The sequence below is a fragment of the Pleurodeles waltl genome, chromosome 5 (assembly GCF_031143425.1).
Source record: "Pleurodeles waltl isolate 20211129_DDA chromosome 5, aPleWal1.hap1.20221129, whole genome shotgun sequence".
Classification (NCBI taxonomy): Eukaryota; Metazoa; Chordata; class Amphibia; order Caudata; family Salamandridae; genus Pleurodeles; species Pleurodeles waltl.
The window spans coordinates 572731086-572750583 of NC_090444.1; the positions used below are offsets into that span (position 1 = coordinate 572731086).

Here is a 19498-nt window from a genome sequence, read left to right on the forward strand (position 1 = left end):
TGCTGAATCAGTTCAAGAAGGACCTCAAGACCTGGCTCTTTCACTGACCGGCTCCCCTCCGACAGCTCCTTGACACCCCATGGGTGATAAGCAGAGCTATGCAAATTGCTGATTGATTGTTTGACAGATTCATTGAAACCTGAATAATGATTGTGCCACTCAATGGGAGAATTGACATACATTGTAACCCACGAGAAATGTATTAAACGTTATTGTGACTTCATGTGTGAAAGTGTTTTGTATGTTTAATTCAGAAATATCCCTCAGTTACTGAGAATCTCAATAAACCGGAATTGCAGAAAGAATTATATGTCACTGGCTCCAAAAAGTTAAATACTGAATCCAAACCTCCTGAACCTTTAACCCCTGCAGTCACGGAGCAGGTAAAATTTACTTAATATTCTTGTTCTTTTTTTCATTATTTCTGTTAAATGTAATAAAACTGCATTGCTCAACAGTAAACAACACACAAAGACTGATTATGCATTTTTAGTATTTTTACAATTTACACCAGTATTTTAATGGGTTTAAACGGGAAAGGTATTTCAGAAGTGGTAAATGAGGTATGGGTTCCATGCAGATGCCTCTCCTGAACTCTGGAATTGTTATAGAAACCAGGCTGCAGAAGTAATTAGGAAAAACATTTGCCTCAATGTACTCCATTTCAAACACACAACATTAGGGCACTTCTCATCGAATGATATGAGGACATCCTAGCAGCAGGGATAGATGTAGCAACTTGTCTGGGACAAATCTAAAGGGATATGTTTCTTTTACAATTTATGCACCCCGAATTGATTATTATGGCAATATTCAAACTGAGCAGAAGTGGGAAAATACTAAGGGAACTTCAATGACAATAGAGATATGTTGGGAATTGGAATGTTGGACAGTCCTCCAAGAGTTTGTTTCTCAGAGGATCCAGAGGTAGATTGAGAACAATTTGAAAACGGCACTTCTAAATGTCTACCCAGCTAATATAAAACTATATAAGTTGTTCAATTCCCAGGTGAATCTCTAGTGCAGCTCTTTCCTCAAAAGTCATATTTTAGGCTTTGTAGAGCCAAATTATGGAATAAAGTCTTATTGGAGTTGGCCGTTTCTGCAGGTTCAACCTCAAATGATTTGCCTTCACATATCCTATCTTGCTGAAATTGGTGTAGTTGGGTTAATTAGTCTGTGCAATTTACCACTGCTAACCAGTGCTAAAGTGCTTGTTTGCACTCCCCAAAGCATGGTAAAATGGACTTAGACCTGATTGGCATATTCACTTTACTTACAACTTCATAGAAAAGTGGCATACCATGTACCCCGGTCCTGTATATTAAATGCTGCTAAGGGGCCTGCAGCTTTATACAACCCCTTTGCCAAGCCATAAACTCCCCTTTTGTTGCTTATAAGTCATCCATAAGGTAGGCCCTAGGTAGCCCATATGGCAAGGTGCTCCGTAATTCAAAGTTTGAACATAAATGTTTTGCTTTTTATATGACCTGGTAGTGAAGAACTCCTAATTTCATTTTTTGTTATTGAATGTGCCTAGCTTGCATTACTCCTCTCCTTCATATTCCTCTCTATGAGATCTGGTCCACCTTGATTTCCCTCAGATGTCACAATGTCATGTGCCCATAGCCCCCCTAAGAAAACCCGCCGGAAACCAGCACTGCAAGAAACCCAGATGGTTCACTACCAAACTCCAAGACTCTAAACGCCCCTGCAAATGACTCGAATTAAAATGGAGGAACAGCAAAAACATGGCAGACCACACAGTATACAAAGACACAGTCAGCGAGCACCACTAACGCATCAGAGCCGCTAGAAAGGCTGTCATCCTGGAACACATCAGCACCAATGCACACAACAGAAAAGAGCTGTTCAGCCTAGTCAAGGAATTGACGAACCCTGGCACGGACAACTCAGACATCCCTCCCTCTCAAGACCTCTGCTACAACCTCACCACCTTTTTCCACCACAAAATCCAGGACATATACAAAGGGTTTGAGAAACAAATTCCACCTTCACCGTGGATCACCACCAAAATTGACCCCACCCCCATGCCGTCTCCGAGCCAATGGACCCCCATCTCCACAGAAGACAACTGAAAGTTTATAAACTCAATCCACTCAGGGGTTCCCTTGGACCCGTGCCCACACCACATCTTCAACTGAGCCAGCGCAACCATTGCCCTGAGCTGTACTGGACAATGAAATGCTCCATCAAAACCACCACCTTCCTAAATTACTGGAAGCACGCAAGAACAACCCGCTATTAAAGAAACCCACAGCCAATCCTAGAGATATGAAAAACTACAGACTCCTCTCTCTTCCCCCCTTCCTAGCCAAGGAACCGAAAAGGCCATCCACACACAGCTCACGGAATTCCTCGAGGAAAACCACATCCTGGACCCTTCCCAATCCAGTTTCAGGAGCAACCACAGCACCGAAACCGCCCTCCTTGCAGCCACAGATGGCATCCGCACCATACTGGACCACAGATACATGGCTGCCCTCATCCTCCTCGACCTCTCCACCGCCTTCGACAAGGGATCCCACACCACCCTATGCACCAGACTTCACGATGCCGGCATTCATAGTAAGGCCCTGAAATGGATCCGCTCCTTCCTCACCGGAGCGACCAAGAGAGTCAGACTCCTGCCATTCATCTCAGAACCATCAGAAATTCTCTGTGGAGTACCCAAGCCTCCTCCTTGAGCCCAACCCTCTTCAATATCTACAGGGCTCCTCTTGCCAAAATATCCCGACAGCACGGTCTCAAGATAGTTCCTATGTTGATACGCAACTAATTCTCTCCCTCACCGATGAACCATAAACAGCCAAGAACAACTTTCACAACAGAATGAGAGCAGTTGCCGACTGGATGAAAAACAGCTGCCTCAAGCTCAACTCAGACAAGACTGAGATCCTCATCCTGGGTCCCACTCCCTCCACCTGGGATGACTCCTGGTGGCCAGCTGCCTTTTGAAGCGCCCTCCTACCCACCGACCACGCACACAACCTGGGAATCCTATTGGACTTCACGCTATCTGTGACCTGCCAAGTCATCACTGTCTCATCATCATGCTTCCACACTCTTCGCCTCCTCCATAAGATCTCCAAGTGGATCCCTACTGAGGCAATAAGGATGGTCACCCACACATTTGTCAGCACCAAACTCGACTACTGCAATGCTCTCTATGCCGGAATAATGAAGAAGCTCCAAGCAAGACTCCAGAGGATTCAGAATGCAGCAGCCAGACTCATCTTAGTCATCCACAGGCACATCTCCGCCCACCTTAAAGACCTGCACTGGCTCCCCATCAACGAAGACATCACCTTCAAGCTCCTGACTCATGGCTACAAGGCTCTGCACAACATCGGACCTGCGTACCTCAACCACCACCTATCTTTCTACACCTTCGCTAGACAACTCTGTTCTTCTCAACTTGCCTTTGCCACCTCCCCTAGAATCAGGAAGAGCACAGTGAGAGGCAGATCCTCCTCCTACCTTGCAGGATAGACCTGGAACATGCTACCTACCCACCTCAGGCAGGCCCCCTTTCTGAATCAGTTCAAGAAGGACCTCAAGACCTGGCTCTTTGACTGACCGGCTCCCACCCGACAGCTTCTTGAGACCCCATGGGTGATAAGCAGAGCTATACAAATTGCTGATTGATTGTTTGACAGATTCATTGATACCTGAATAATGATTGTGCCACTCAATGGGAGAACTGAGATACATTGTAACCCACGAGAAATGTATTAGACGTTATTGTGACTGCATATGTGTTACTGAGAATCTCGAAAATCTGGAATTGCATAAAGAATTATATGTCACTGGCTCCAAAAAGTTAAATCTTGAACCCAAGCCTCCTGAACCTTTAACCCCTGCACTCACGGACCAGGTAAAATTTACTTAATCTTGTTGTTCTTTTTTTCATTGTTTCTGTTTAATGTAATGAAACTGCATTGCTCAACAGTAAACAACAAACAAAGACTGATTATGTATTTTTAGTATTTTTACAATTTACACCAGTATTTTAATGGGTTAAAATGGAAAGCTGTTTCAGAAGTGGTACATGAGGTATGGGTTGCATGCAGATGCCTTTCCTGAACTCTGGAATTAATATAGAAACCAGGCTGCAGAAGTAGTTAGGAAAAACATTTGCCCGAATGTATTCCATGACAAACACACAACCTTGGGGCACTTCTCATCGAATGATATGAGGACATCCTAGCAGCAGGGATAGATGTAGCAACTGGTCTAGGACGAATCTAAAGGGATATGTTTCTTTTACAATTTTAACACCCAGAATTGATTATTATGGCAATATTCAAACTGAGCAGAAGAGGGAAAATACTAAGGGATCTTTCAATGACAATGGAAATATGTTGGGAATTGGAATGTTGCGCAGTCCTCCCAGAGTTTCTCAGAGGATCCAGAGGTAGATTGAGAACAATTTGAAAATGACACTTCTAAATGTCTACCCAGCTAATATAAAACTACATAAGTTGTTCAATTCCCAGGTGAATCTCTAGTGCAGTTCTTTCCTCAAAAGTCATAGCATGGCAAAATGGACTTAGACCTGATTGGCATATTCACTTTACTTACAACTTCATAGAAAAGTGGCATACCATGTACCCCGGGCCTGTATATAAAATGCTGCTAAGGGGCCTGCAGCTTTATACAACCCCTTTGCCAAGCCATAAACTCCCCTTTTAATAGCTTAGAAGTCATCCATAAGGGAGGCCATAGGTAGCCCATATGGCAAGGTGCACTGTAATTCAAAGTTTGAACATATATTTTTTACTTTTTATATGTCCTGGTAGTGAAGAACTCCTAATTTCATTTTTTGATATTGAATGTGCCTAGCTTGCAAAATTATTTTTCTTCATATTCTACTTCATGTACAGAGCGTAATCTTTCTTGGCCTTTACTCTGATCTGGACATTTCTGGACATAATTATTTAGGAGCAGGACAGAAAGAATTGCTTTCACTGGAGTAATTGAGCATAAGCCATCCCTTGTGAACAGGTGAGGGTGAGAAACTCCTCAGAATTAGGAACTACATTTGACCCTGACTCTCTGTATCTTGTGAAGGAAGTTAATTTCTTCTAACACCCTTGCAGAGCTTTTGATACCACTTTACAGAGGTGATATGAGGATGATGACAGCAGCAAAAGTTAGGGATGGAGTTACTGTTGCATGAAAGACTGAAATTAGCTGGGTGGGGGGTGCATTGTGGTAACATTCCAGTGAAGCCCCACAAGTTGCACTTTGCTTATGTTGCACCAAGGTCTCACATTTTGTAAGAAAAAGCAAAACCAGTGCATCTCAAGACCCTTGCACCTCCTAGTCCAAATTTGCGACATACAGCACCCTAAGTGTGCTCTTGGAAGGGTAAAATGGTTACAAATGTAATTTTAGAACTCCAACCAAACCAACTGCAGTCCTAGGAATCGATAAGGTAACCTGTCAAAAATACAAAATATATAATACAAATGCACAATCTTAACAATGGATACAATTTTTAAAAGAATGCAGACAAGAATTTTTGGATAGTTGCCTCAAAAAAAGAAGAGTTAACTCACTGCGTTGTACTAGTGTGGTATAAAAAAATGTCATTTATCATTGTGTAAATATGTCGCTTTACTTCACAGTGGTGATTGTAAGTCTACTTTCTCACATTAATTTGGACACTTATTTTAATAAAAAAATGAACTGAGATCAAATGTTCATACTATGAACTGGAGATTAGGATTGGTTGTAGCATAATCTTTTTTTCTCGTAAGATATGTTGACAGGTATTCAGGGAATGGATAATAGTGAACAATTGAACCCTTCTCATGTAAGTATTTTGATGGGGGCCTACCCCTGGGTGTCAATTCACTAAATCCCATGGGGTAGCTGAAGTGACATCATAGGAAGTGCATCATGTGATGTTAAGAATTACATAATAAGAGCCGTATTAACACAGATGCACATATCATTGACGACTAGGCTTTTGGGACTGAGAAAGTTGCAAATTCATGTGTTATTAAGTGTTTTAAAAATAATAATAAAACTATTTGAACAAAAATAATAAAATGAATAAAACAGTACAGTAACAACAACTATTGTACTGCATTATATATGAGGAGCTCAGTCATCACCTACCATGGTGCAGTCATTATGCCTCACACTGTTGAATGCAATTGTGGCATAAAATATGCAGGCTCAACCACTGCATGCCAAGACTTACAGCAGCATTGCTCCATTGTTCTTTCTAGAATCTACCTGTAAATGATGTACTTCATAACACAAATAAAATATGAAATGTGTAGTCTGTGTTCCGTTATATTCAAAATGTTCCAAGATTTAACACATATCTGTCATATAAAATGTATAATTTAAGAAACAATATTATTAAATTGTGCATATAGCGGCTCCGGATCCAATGCACATCTCGAAGTGTGACCTCGCTTTTCAATGTCCAATGCAACCTCCGATGGTGCAGCCTCAGCCCCCAGTACCTGGTCTTCAAAGAGAGGTGCATTGGATCTCTTTACCTCATTTTGAAGTAGCATTATTTATCAAATGTTGTTGCTACTTTGAGTTACTTTTATATCCCATTGGTTTTCAAAATGATGTTGAAGGCTCATCCAATAATAAAATGATTAACAGAATGAAGGATGATAGGATGATTAGAGGTTTGACCACTTTTTGCTTCAAAAACTGTTGGTCATCCAGCATCTCACAGTGAGAATCAGCACTGAATAAATGGAAGGGAATCATGAGCTGCTTTTATGCTGCTGGACATCTTCTAAATATATTGGGTGTCTTAAGCATACATACTCTTCTCTTCTTCAGCCCTTAGCCTATTATCCCTGTCAAGTCTGATTATTTTCTCGTTAACATTACTTATAATGCTGTACTTCATGTGGATCTCAAAGTTGAGTATGGCCTAAAGAGGTCACTTTAATACAGCAGGATGCAAAGGTAGCAACAGAGAGGATGTCCTACACATTGGAACATTTATGCAAAATGCACTCCATACACACAACAGGTACTGCAGATAGCAGCATTGCAAGCTTTATCAACACACACAGAAAAACAAGTGCAAAATGGGAATGGCAAGATTTCTTCGGACAGAGAACATACACCACAAGAAGCCGCAGTGTGAGCTTTCCTAACTCATATTAGGTGCACAGCACTTGGAATAGCAGTCCCCATTTGTTAGACCTGGCAGCTCTCGATGTGGTTTCCCCTGTAATTTTTGCTTCTGACCTCCTGTTATGATCCTGTGCTGAACTTTGTTTTTGCTGGCTTTAGGAATCTGGGCACTTTACCACTGCAGACCAGTGCTAAAGTGCAAGTGCTCTCTGTCTAAATTGGATTGGTGATTGATTTATACATGATTGCCATATATGATTTACTGGTGAATCTGATTTGCTGGTGAGTCCCTAGTAAAGTGCACTGCTTGTGCCCAGGGCCTGTAAATCAAATGCTAGTAGTTGGCCTGCAGCCCTAATTGAGCCACCCACATGAGCAGCCCAGTAAACATGCCTTAGACCTACCACTGCAGTGTCTGTGTGTGCAGTTTTGTACTGCCAATTGGGCCTGGCAAGTGGATCCACTTGCCAGGCCCAAACCTTCCCTTTTACTACATGTAAGTCATCCGTTAGGTAGTCACCCATTAGGTAGGCCCAAGGCAGTCCCATGGGCAGGGTGCAGTGTATTTGAAAGGTAGGACATGTTTTACATGTCCTGATAGTGAAATACTGCTCAATTTGTTTTTCACTATTGTAAGGCCTATCTCTCCCATAGGGTACCATGGGGATTGCCCTGAAATATCTTTTAAATGCAGTTTCTGATGAGAGCAGATAGGGATGTTGAGTTTGGGGTCTCTGAACTCACAACTTAAAAATACATATTTTGGTACAGTAGGTTTTAGGTTGTAAGTTTGGAAATGCCACTTTCAGAAAGTGAGCATTTTCTTGCTTAACCATTCTGTGCCTCTGCATGGCTGCTGAATACACGTCTTGGTCAGACTGACAGTTGGGCTGTGAATTGACCCTATACAGTAACAGAAATGGAGCTGAGGTGTGTCCTGCATATCCTAATGAGTCTTCCTGGGCTGGAGTGGGAGGGAGGAGCTGTCACCTGCACTTGAAAGGGCTGTGTCTGTCCCCTCACAATACAGTCTCCAACGCCCTAGAGTGTGGCTGGGGTAGGGCAAGGAAGAGGCAGGGTCTTGTGCACTACAAAGACTTTCCTTTGAAGTTTGCCTACTTCAAAGGCAGAAATGAGTATCAGAACACTTCTGGACTGAGGACATTCTGCCAGGAAGAAGAGCTGGATGCTGTAGGAGGAACTGCCACTCTGCCTTTTGCTTTGCTATGCTGGCCTGCTGCTTCTGTGCTGGGAGTGAAAGGACTGGACTTAGCTCTCTATATCCTGCATTCCAAGGTTCTCCAAGGGCTTGAACTGAGCTGGCCTCCTGTTGTGAAGTCTCAGGGACATCAAAGACTTCATCTGCCAGTGCCTGGGCTCCTCTGCTGAGAGCCCTGACTTGCCAAGTGGTGCCAATTCCAGTCCCTGGGTCCTTGGAAGAAGAAACTGGTGACCTGAAAAGAAAATTGATGCACAGCGCCATTGCGGTAGAAAAATAGATGCTGCGCCTGTACCACGGTTAAAAAATCGATGCAGCGCCTGCGAGATTCAACACATTCCTGCCCAGCAAAACTTTCCTCGTGCACAGTAAAGGCACAGTATACATAGCAGCTATGAAAAACAATCTCACTAACAGCAGATACAGCAAAGGAAATAGTTGTGAAGGCATCCCTCAAAGGACACTGGAAGAAGCTGCACAGTAAGCCTCCATCACACACTTATATGATCTAGCGGTAAAAGTTGTATTGACTAATTTGGTAAAAGTTTGGCAGGAGTTGTGAAACAATATGAAAAGCATTAACAGCATATGTGGGAGCATCCCTCTCAAAATAGGTATAGCACTGAGAGCTCACTAATGCAAGCCACGTTCACAAAGAAAATGCAGCAAGGGCAATCAGTATACAGCCTTCCCTCAGAATACAGGCACAATATGAACAGCAGTGAAGCGACCACAGAAAACAGGTAAATTGGAGAGAAATCGTAATTTCAAAACTACCCTCACAAAACATGTACATACTATGTGCATCAGTGAAGGGGAGGTCTGCAACACTGCCAACAGGCATCATGTAATGTCTCCAACCATCAAGCAGACATTATTTTTTATCGAACAGCCGTTTGCATGTTGTGAACTTTACTTGTATGCATATTACGATAAAGATAAAACAAGAAGTCATAAATGCCAATTGTTGTTGGATAAACAATCGGAGTGGTTGACTGTATCACATATAAAAAGAGGCCAGTATGCAGCTATGTGTACGCACGCACCATGTCTGAAGTGTGCCCGGCATATAACTTGACATTTGAGAAATGAATTATCATATATAGCACAGCTACCCTTATACAACGTGCAGTCAGATTATGATTTAAAATTCAGTCACTCTAAGCAGCAGAGTTTAGAGTCTTAATGTAGACTCTTTCCAGTGATCCGCATGAGCAAATCCTTGCATTCTGACATTTTTAATTAATTTTCTTTTATTAATTGTAATGCACTGACTGAAACAATGTTCCTCCACTGCCTCACAAGGTAGTTTAAAGTGAGCAATTTGAAAAGCTTGCAGTTTATGGACGCACTGATAACCAGGTCAGTTCCGGCCTGAGTCAGGCAATCCACAAATGTAAAGAGACATCGTTGGCCTTTTTAACTGCTTGCTGTTCTGTTTGCATGGGGTCTGGGGCCCTCCAAGGGTGATGGCAAAATTCAGCAGCGAAAGTCAAATAAATTGTACTACTAGGACACGTACTCTCTGTAGACGAGCTATCGTGCCCCTTCCCTCCCCCTAAAAATTCAACCATAGGAGATAGAGTGCACCCATCCAGACTCACCTTATTCACCATGCGATGCAAGGAGCAGCATCCCTCTTTGTTTTAAAATATGCTTGCAGGATTTAGGGTAGCAATGTGAACAGGGCTTGGTCAAGCCATTTACCGTTTTTAGGTTGAGCGCATAGCGCTTTGACCTGTTGTAATCTGTCTGTGGGCTTTTAACCACGGCCACTGCACTTACATCACTATTACTCGTTCATGGGCTTGCCTTTGAAAAACCTTTTGTTGTCATTGGTAAATGCTTTACATTGTCCCTCCTTGGGGCGGTTTTATTACTGCCTTAGACACCAACCCTTTTACATCGATAATTGCACTTTTGCTGAAACGAAAACCTATTTTTCCTTTTTGTGTCTCCCCTTCATTCTCATGCTTATGGCGGCCATGGCTTTTTGAATCAGCTCACTTATGTCAACTGTTTTACTTTTCATTTTCAATTTATGTGGCAAAAAAAGTCCAGTTAGGAATTTACAATGCTAATAGCTCTAACTCGAGCAAACGCAAGACCTATTGCTTTGTAAAAACATTTGAATGCATTCTTTTACAAGCACGAAACTTGGAGCACTTCTCTCCAAATGATAGGAGGACACCTGAGCGGCAGGGATACATTTAGCAAAGGGTCTAGAACAAATGTAAAGAGATATATTTATTTTACAGTTTTAACACACATAAATCATTGCTGTGGCAATATACAAACTGAGCAGAAGAGAGAAAATACAAAGGGATCGTCAAGGACAATGGACTTAGGTTGGGAATTGGTATATTGAACAGTCCTTCCTTGGCTTGGTTTCATAGAGAATCAAGAACTAGATTGAGACCAATTTGAAAATTACTCTTCAGGACTTCCACCCAGCTAATATAAACACAATATAAGTTGTTTAATTCCTTGCTGGGTCTCTTGTACAGTTCTTTCCTTAAATTTCATATCTGAGGTGCTATATAGCCCAATGAGGGAATATAGTCTTATGGACTTGGCCCTCTCTGCAGGGTCACCCCCTAGGTTTTTGCCTTCACCTGTCCATTTTGTTGAATTTGTTTTAGTTGGGTTTAGTACTCTGTGCACTTTAACACTGCTAACCAGTAATTAAGTACTCATTCTCACTCTCATATTTTAGGTGCTATACAGCCCAATGAGGGAATATAGTCTTATGGACTTGGCCCTCTCTGCAGGGTCACCCCCTAGGTTTTTGCCTTCACCTGTCCATTTTGTTGAATTTGTTTTAGTTGGGTTTAGTTCTCTGTGCACTTTAACACTGCTAACCAGTAATGAAAGTACTCATTCTCACGCCCCAAAACAAGGTAAAATTATCTCAGATCTGACTGGCTTATTTAGTTTACTTCTAAGCCCCTAGAAGAGTGGCGTACAATATACCCGGGGCCTGTAAATTAAATGCTAGTAATGGGCATGTGGTTTTATATAAACCCCTTGCCAAGCCCTAAAAAAACCTTTTGTTGCTTATAGGTCACCCTTAAAATAGGCCTTAGGTAGTCCTTAGGGGAGAGTGCATTGTAATTCAATGTTTAGACATGTACCTTTTAGTTTTAGATGCCTTGGCAGTGAAAAACCCCTAATTAAATTTTTCATTATTGAATGTGCTTACCTTGCATAAATCCTGTGCTTCCTATTCTACCTCTTGTGCGAGCAGGAACTTTCTTGGCCTTTACTCTGTTATAGACATTTCTAGATATAATTATGTAGGAGTGGTGCAGAAAGAATTGCTATCAGTGGAGTAGTGGAGTATAACACATCCTTTGTGAGCCGGTGTGTGGGAGAAACCCCTCAGAATAAGAAACCAAAGTTGAACCCTGGCTCTCTATTCTTGTAAAGGTAATTCATTACTTCTCCCCCCCCCTTTGAGGAGCTTCGGATACCACTTTGCAGAGGAAATGTGAGGATGATCAAGGCACCAATAGAAAGGGAGTTACTGTTGCATGAAGCACCAGAATGAGCTGGGTTGCAGATGCATTGCGGTAACCTTCCAGGGAAGCACCACAACTCGCACTTTGCTTATGTGCACCGGGGTCTCACGTTATGTAAGAGAAAGCAAAACCGGTGCATCTCAAGACTCTTGCACCACCTAGTCCAAAACTGCAACAAACGGTACCCGAAGTGTGCTGGTGGAAGGGCAAACTGGTTACGAATGTGACTTTAGATCGGCAACAAAACCAAATGCAGACTTAAGAATTAATAAGGCAACCTGTCAAAAACACCAATTAAATATTACAAATACACAGTCTTACCAATGGACACAATTTTCAAAAGAATGCAGACAAACATTTTTGGATAGTTGCTTTAAGAAAAGATGACGTTCAACTCACTTTTGTTAACTCACCACGTTGTACTAGCTGGGCATAAACAATTGTCATTTATCATTGAGGTGTTCCTCAATTGCGTGAATATGTAGCTTTAATTCACAGTGCTGAGTGTGAGTGTACTTTCTCACATTAATTTAGACTATTTTATTTTCATAAAACATTAACTGAGATCATATGTTTATACTATGAACTGAAGATTAGGACATGGATGATATTTTTTTCTCATCTGAGGTGTTGGCAGGTATTCAGGGAATGGATAATAGTGAACAATTGAACCCGTCTCCTGTAGGTATTTTGTTGGAAGTCTGTGATCAGAATCAATTAAGGCTACTTTAGAGCTGTCATTTTTGTTGTCTGTTTTTAACACCTTCGGTGCAGTGGACGAGCTGGTCTCGTCCTCGGCTGCAGGGCTGCTGTGCCGAGAGTGAGACCAGCTCGTCCTGCACCTGGCCAACCCCCTCCCCTGGGCATTGATGGTGGGGAAGCGCTTCCCCTGCCACCCCCAGCCAGCGACATCTGATGATGTCAGCGCACGATGGTGCGATGGCCTCATCAGAGGTCGCCCATGTTACGCTGGAAGCTCAGATTCCAGCGCAATTGGAAGATAAATGCTTTTGTTTCTCTTCTGATCGGGGGTGGCTACCAACCAGTATGGGCATGGTTATGACCCCACCCCAACTGAAGGTGGTAACAGTCTTTCAGCTCTCCCCCCACACTAAAATATCTTATCCCAATGGCAAGCAAGAGGACAGTTGATTATTTTGGGTATTGATTTTACATTTGGGCCATGAGATCTTGGCTAACCCTCAAAATCGTCCCTCTGGGAATGGTGAGGGCTACACTTTTTGGACTTTGGGACGCTGCCATCTAGATAAATCTACAAGACCTAGACACATCTGAAAAGTAAACATCTGGGCAAGTCCAGGGTGGTGTGCTTCACACGCACCCTGCACCATTTTCTTACTCGCAATGCCCTGCAAACCTCCAACTTTGCTTGAAATCACACATTTTCCCCACATTTTTGTGATGAAACCTTCCGAAATCTGCAGGAATCCACAAAATTCCTACCACCCAGCATTGTCGCATCTTTATCAATAAAAAGTCTGCCCCACTTGTCAGCCTAAAAATGTTTTTTTCCAAACTGCCCTTTTGGACCCGCTTTGGTTCCCCCTTAATTTCAACATGTTTTGGCTCTTCCCTGTCACAGGCACTTGGCCCTCCTACACAACTTATGTATCATTTTTATTGGGAGACTGAGGGGTACGTTGGGTGGTAGAAAATTTGTGGCAGTGCAGTGATCCCACACAGAAGTATGGGGAAATTGTGATTTTTTTTTAGCTAAGTTTGAGGTTTGCTGAGGATTCTGGGTAAGGGACACTGGGGATCCACGCAAGTCATACCTCCCTGGACTCCGTCGGGTGTCTGGTTTTCAGAAATGTCTGGGTTTGGTAGGTTTCCCTCAATGGCAGCTGAGTCCAGGACCAAAAACGCAGGTGCCCCCGCAAAAACAGGTAGTTTTGTAAATGATAATTTTGATATGTCCACGTAGTGTTTTGGGGCATTTTCATTTGCGAGCACTAGGCCGACCCACACAAGTGAGGTACCATTTTTATCGGGAGATGTAGGGGAATACTGAGTAGAAGGACATTTGTGACTCTCCTCAGATTCCAGAACTTTGCAGCACCAAAATGTGAGGAAGAAGTGTTTTTTGCTAAATTTTGAGGTTTGCAAATGATTCTGGGTAACAGAACCTGACGAGAGTGCCACAAGTTACCCCATCCTGGGCTCCCTTAGGTGTCTAGTTTTCAGAAATGCCCAGGTGTGCTAGGTTTTGCTAGGTGCTGGATGAGCTAGAGGACAAAATCCACAGCTAGGTACTTTGCAAAAAACAGGTCAGTTTTCATAAGAAAAATTTGATATGTCCATGTTATGTTTTGGACCCTTACCTGTCATAGGCACTAAGTCTACGCACACAAGTGAGGTACCATTTTCATCGACAGACTTGGGGAAATGCTGGGTGGAAGGAAATTTGTGGCTCCTCTCAGATTCCAGAACTTTCCATCACAGAAATGTGAGGAAAAAGTGTTTTTTTTCCTTAAAATTTGAAGTTTGCAAAGGATTCTGGGTAAAATAACCTGGGGAGAGCGCCACAAGTCACCCCATTGTGGATTCCCCTAGGTGTCTAGTTTTAAAAAATGCACGGGTTTGGTATGTTTTCTTAGGTGCCGGCTGAGCTAGATGCCAAAATCCACAGCTAGGCACTTTCCAAAAAACATGTCAGATTTCAATGTAAGAATGTGATGTGGCCATGTTTTGTTTTGAGGTGTTTCCTGTTGCGGGCACTAGGCCCACCCACACAAGTGAGGTACCATTTTTATTGGGAGACTTGGGGAAACACAGAAAAGAAGAACAAGTGTTAATGTCCCTTGTCTTTTTCTACATTTTTGTCCTTCCAAATGTAAGCCAATGTGCAAGAAAGAACTGTATTTTAAAAATGCCCTGTAATTCACATGCTTGTATGGGGACCTCCGAATTCAGAGATGTGCAAATAATCACTGCTTTCAAAACCTTATCTTGTGCCAATTTTGGAAACACAAAGGTTTCCTTGATACCTATTTTTCACTCTTTATATTTTACCAAATGGATTGCTGTATACCTGGTATACAATGAAAACCCATTTCAAGGTGCAGCTCATTTATTGGCTTTAGTCATCTAGGGTTATTGATGAACCTACAAGCCCTATATCTATCCCCGCAACCAGAAGAGTCCAGCAGATGTAACAGTATATTGCTTTCAAAAGTCTGCCATAGCAGGAAAAAGTTACAGAAGAAAACGTGGACAGAAATGGCTGTTTTTTTAGCTCAATCTCAACATTTCTTTTATTTCAGCTGTTATTTTCTGTAGGAAAACCATGCAGTATCTGCCTAAAAGACCCCTTGCTGTATTCAGAATTTAGTCTACTTTTCAGGGTTTTACACCCATTTCTGTCACTATCTAGAAGGAGGATGAAAGCACAAAAAATAGTCAAAATGGGGTATGTCCCAGTAAAATGCCAAACCTGTGTTGCAAAATTTGATTTTCTGATTCAAGTCTGCCTGTTCCTGAAAGCTGGGAAGATGGTGATTTTAGCACTGCAAACCCTTTGTTGATGCCATTTACATGGAAAAAAACACATGCTTTCTTCTGCAGCCCATTTGCCCCATTTTTCTGAAAAAAACCAATACATTTTAGCTGTAATTTGGCTAATTTCTTGGTCTCCTCCAGGGTAACCCACAAACTCCGGGTACTTTTAGAATCTCTAGGGTGTTGGAAACGAAGGATGCAAATTTGGTGTGGATAGCTTATGTGGACAAAAAGTTATGAGAGCCTAAGTGCAAACTATCCTAAATAGCCAAAAAAAGGCTCGGCACGGGGGTGGGGAAAAGGCCTGGCAGCGAATGGGTTAATATTCTAGGGTAATCAGGCTGCTTTAAAAATACCCAGTAAAAATGTATACACAAACTAGCCTAGTCAATCATTTGCCTTTTATTTGACAGTGCATCAGTGCATCACAATGTTAATATCAACTGCAATTTCAATTTGGAATTGCCAGTATGTATGTGGGAAGTAATCGAGCAAATAAACTAAATTGTGAAAAAAGATTTACTATTATGAAATGTGTTACAGTGTTTTCAGGAAAATGTATTTGTTAAGAGCACCATTGTAATGGCCTCTGTACTTCTATTGTAAATACCTGCTGGGAAACCTGATCCAGTAATCTGTTGAACCCAATGTAGCTGATCTGTTTCCAGGAACAAATAATACATTGGAGACGTTTTGCTTTTTACTTCATGGCGGTAACAGCTTCCCTGTAAATTCCCCACTTCACTTTTGTGCCCTATGAAGATGGGGCACTGCAAGCACTTTCCCATAATTTCTGCACCATTTACGTGTTGGTCATTAAGGTGTGAGTTTAGCTCTCCAGGTAACTGTGGAAAAGAGAATGCAAATGTTTGTGAATTATAACAAAGTTGTAACTGTTCATTCTCTTCTGTTTCATTTGTATTTTCCATGATATTCCTTGAAAATCTCTATACCTAATCCTCTCTGCAATTTAAGAAGGCAGGCTGATCAACATACTTTCTGCGTGTATGCGCCTATGACATATAAGCATAAAGAAGATATAAATCTTGTCTTTATGAATTTGAGCATTTTTTTGTAAAGGGTCTCAAATATGTTCTATTTCTAAGTGTGACTAATGCTTGTAACAAGTTTGTGAACCAGATCACCTAAGAAATGGCACATCATTTTGATGCTGCTTCTCAGTGGTTTATTGTGTTATACTGCAAACCACCGTCATGCTATAGTCATCCTGTTTTATGTCTGATCTAAGTGTTCTCTTTATTGAAACATGAATATTGTGCCCACCCAATGGGAGAATCAATATCAATATATATACTTTGTAACCCACAAGCAATTTATTAGACGTTATTGTGACTGCATATGTGAAAGTGCTTTGTATGTTTCATTTGGAAATACCCCTCAGTCACTGAGAATCTAAGTAAACCGGAATTGCAGAAGGAAAGTTATGTCACTGGCTTCGAAGAGTTAAAACCTGAATCCAAACCTACTGAACCTTTAGCCCCTACAGTCAGGGAACAGGCACATTTACGTCATCTTCTTGTTCTTTTTTTAAGTATTTCTGTTTAATGTAATACAACTGCATTGATCAACATTTATGGTTTTATAAATAACAAATGAAGCCTGATGATGTGTTTTCACAATTTTCATCAGTATTTTAACAGGTTGAAATTTGAAAGGAATTTCAAAAGTGGTACATGAGGTATGGGTTCCATGCATCAAATGATATGAGGACATCCTAGCAGCAAGAATAGCTTTAGCAATTGGTCTAGGACAAATTTAAAGGGATGTCTTTCTTTTACAGTTTTAACACCCAGAAATCACTATTATGGCAATATTCAATCTGAGCAGAAGAGGGAAAATATAAAGGGATCTTCAAGGACAATGGAAATATGGTGGGGATTGAAATGTTCGACAGTCCTCCCAGGGTTGGTTTTTCAGAGGATCCAGGACAAGATTGAGAATAAATAACTGGATGTTTACCCAGCTAATATACACACTATATAAGTTAAGTTCCCTGCTGAATCTCTAGTGCAGTTCTTTCCTCAAATTTCATATTTTAGGCTTTGTAGAGTCAAATTATAGAATACTTTTTTGGGGGACTTGGCCGTTTCTGTAAGGTCAACCGCAAATGTTTTTGCCTTCACTTGTCCTATCTTGCTGAATTTGTTGTAGTTGGGTTCATTAGTCTGTTCCATTTACCACTGCTAACGTGTGCTGAAGTGCTTGATCGCACTCCCTAACGCAGAGGTCTTCAAACTGGGGGGCGGGCCCCCCTAAGGGGGCCCCAAGTGATCGTAGGGGGGGCACCAGACTCTGGCCAAAAGAAGCATTATACAGATAACAGGCCTTTGTTTTAAGCAGAAGCATGTTATTGCATTTTATAAAAGGTAACAGTACTTAACTGCAATGTTTAAATAGGCCTAGACATATTTAAACATTGCCATCTTTATAAAATATTTTTGAAAACTTTTGAGGGGGTGGCCCAATGATTTTTATTTTCCAACTGGGGGGGCGCAGCATTAAAAAGTTTGGAGACCACTGCCCTAACGCATGGTAAAATTGGCTTACACCTGATTGGCATAGTCAATTTACTTGCAAGTACATAGTAAATTGGCATACCATATACTCGGGCCTGTAAATTAAATGCTACTAGTGGGCCTGCAGCTTTATATAACCCTCTTACTGAGCCATAAACTCCTTTTTTGTTATGTATAGGTCACCCCTAAGGTAGGCCCTAGGTAGCCCATAGGATAGGGTGCATTGTCATTCAAAGTTTGAACATGTACATTTCACTTTCTACATGTCCCGGTAGTGAAGAACTCCTAATTTTGTTTCTTTATTATTGAATGTGCCTACCTTGCATAACTCCTTTTCTTTATTTTCTACCTCATGTGCAGAGCATGCATTTTCTTGACTTTTACTCTGATCTAGACATCTCTGGATGTAAATATTTAGGAGTAGCACAGAAAGAGTTGTGTTTACTGGAGTAGTGGAGCATAAGCCATCCTTTGTGACCAGGTGAGTGGGAGGAACACCTCAGAATAAGAAACAGCAGTTGAACTCTAGCTATCTATATCTTGTGAAGGAAGTTCATTTTTCTGAAACCCCTACAGAGCTTTGAATACCACTTTGAAGGGGTGATGTGAGAATGATGGCAGTACCGCTAGTTAGAGGTGGAGTTACTGTTGCATGAAACACCGAAATGAGCTGGGCTGCAGATACGTTGCAGTAATTTTCCAGTGAAGCACCAAAACTTGCACTTTGCTTATGTTGCACTGGAGTCTTACAGGAGGTAAGAGAATGGAAAACAAGTGCATCTCAAGACTCTTGCACCACCTAGTCTAAAACTGCAACATATGGCAACCTAAGTGTGCTGTTGGAAGGGCCAATTGGTTACGAATGTGACTTTAGAACTGCAACAGAACCAACTGCAGACCTAAGATTCAATAAGGCAACCTGTCAAAAACACCAACTAAACAATACAAATACACAGTTTTACCAATGAACACAACATTCAAAAGAATGCAGACAAACATTTTTGGATAGTTGCTTTAAGAAAAGAGGAGTTTCAACTTACTGTTGATATCTCACCACGTTGTACTAGTGGTGCATAAGAATTTGTCATTTATCATTGAGGTGTTCCTCAATTGTGTGAATATGTAGCTTTACTTCACAGTGCTGAGTGTACTTCATGGCAATAACAGTTTCCCTGTAAATTCCCCACTTCACTTTTGTGCCTTATGAAGATGGGGCGCTGTAAGCACTTTCCCATAATTACTGCACCATTTACATGTTGTTCATTAAGGTGTGAGTTTAGCTCCCCAGGTAACTGTGGAAAAGAGAATGCAAATGTTTGTGAATAATAACAAAGTTGTGACTGTTCATTCTCTTCTGCTTCATTTATATTTTTCCTGATATGCCTTGAAAATCTCTGTTGCCAATCATCTCTCTACCAATTAAGAAGACAGGATGATCCACATACATTCTACTTGTATGTGCTCATGATATATATGCATGAAGAAGATATAAATATTGTCTTTTTGAATTTGTGAATTTTTTGTGAAGGATCTTAAATATTTTCTATTTCTAAGTC

The 19498-nt window shown here is 41.4% G+C and overlaps 1 protein-coding gene across 1 annotated transcript in view; it reads left to right on the plus strand.

The window, feature by feature from the left end:
• Positions 1 to 19498, plus strand: part of LOC138297044 (sporozoite surface protein 2-like) — a 41383-nt gene that overhangs the window by 10474 nt on the left and 11411 nt on the right. The gene's annotated exons all lie outside the window — the stretch shown is intronic.